The 1,467-nt window shown below is 40.9% G+C and overlaps 1 non-coding gene across 1 annotated transcript; it reads left to right on the top strand.

Moving 5' to 3' along the window:
• Positions 1 to 1,363: 1,363 nt before the first annotated feature.
• LOC130971791 (small nucleolar RNA R71) lies at positions 1,364 to 1,467 on the top strand. Its single transcript, XR_009083000.1, has one exon. It is a non-coding gene; the product is annotated as a small nucleolar RNA R71 (small nucleolar RNA).

Below are 1,467 nucleotides of genomic sequence, written 5' to 3'. Positions count from 1 at the left end.
AGATTATGAAATCAACAGGGATGTAAAGGCCTTTAACCTTTACTAACACGTCCTCTACCAATCCAAAATCTTGTCTTACTAACTAATCTGCCATCTGTAATGAGAATGTGGCAGGCTGTACCTCAATGATCCCCAGCTTCTCCATTATAGAGAGTGACATAAGATTTATGCCTGACCCTAGGTCACATAGAGCCTTCTCAAAGGTCATGGTGCCTATGGTGCAGGGTATTAAGAATTTACCAGGATCTTGCTTCTTTTGAGGCAACGTTTGTTGAACCCATGTATCTAGTTCACTAATGAGCAAGGGAGGTTCACCTTCCCAAGTCTCATTACCAAACAACTTGAAATTCAGTTTCATGATGGCTCCTAGATATTGAGCAACTTGCTCTCCAATTACATCTTTATGCTCTTCAGAGGAAGAATAGTCTTCAGAGCTCATGAATGGCAGAAGGAGGTTTAATGGATCTCTATGGTCTCTATATGACCTTCAGATTCCTTTGGGTACTCAATAGGGAATTCCTTCTTGCTTGAGAGACGTCCCATGAGGTCTTCCTCATTGGGATTCACGTCCTCTCCTTCCTCTCTAGGTTCGGCCATGTTGATTATGTCAATGGCCTTGCACTCTCTTTTTGGATTCTCTTCAATATTGCTTGGGAGAGTACTAGGAGAAGTTTCAGTGACTTTCTTACTCAGCTGGCCCACTTGTGCTTCCAAATTTCTGATGGAGGACCTTGTTTCACTCATGAAACTTAAAGTGGCCTTAGATAGATTAGAGACTATGTTTGCTAAGTTAGAGGTGCTCTGCTCAGAATTCTCTGTCTGTTGCTGAGAAGATGATGAAAAAGGCTTGCTATTACTGAGCTTGTTTCTTCCACCATTATTAAAGCCTTGTTGAGGCTTTTGTTGATCCTTCCATGAGAAAGTTGGATGATTTCTCCAAGATGAATTATAGGTGTTTCCATAAGGTTCACCCATGTAATTTATCTCTGCCATTGCAGGGTTCTCAGGATCATAAGCTTCTTCTTCAGAAGATGCCTCTTTAGTACTGTTGGATGCATTTTGCCATCCATTCAGATTTTGAGAAATCATGTAGACTTGCTGAGTCAACATTTTGTTCTGAGCCAATATAGCATTCAGAGCATCAATTTCAAGAACTCCCTTCCTCTGAGGCGTCCCATTATTCACAGAATTCCTCTCAGAAGTGTACATGAACTGGTTATTTGCAACCATGTCAATGAGTTCTTGAGCTTCTGCAGGTGTTTTCTTTAGGTGAATGGATCCACCTGCAAAATGGTTCAGTGACATCTTAGAGAACTCAGATAGACCATAATAGAATATATCCAAAATGGTCCATTCTGAGAGCATGTCATAAGGACACCTTTTGGTCATCTATTTGTATCTTTCCCAAGCTTCATAGAGGGATTCACCTTCTTTTTGTTTGAAGGTCTGAACATCCACTCTAAGCTT

Source organism: Arachis stenosperma, chromosome 3 (genome assembly GCF_014773155.1).
Source record: "Arachis stenosperma cultivar V10309 chromosome 3, arast.V10309.gnm1.PFL2, whole genome shotgun sequence".
NCBI classification, from domain to species: domain Eukaryota; kingdom Viridiplantae; phylum Streptophyta; class Magnoliopsida; order Fabales; family Fabaceae; genus Arachis; species Arachis stenosperma.
Note: the sequence above shows the minus strand (reverse complement) of the source record. Positions and strands in the feature narration are given on the sequence as shown.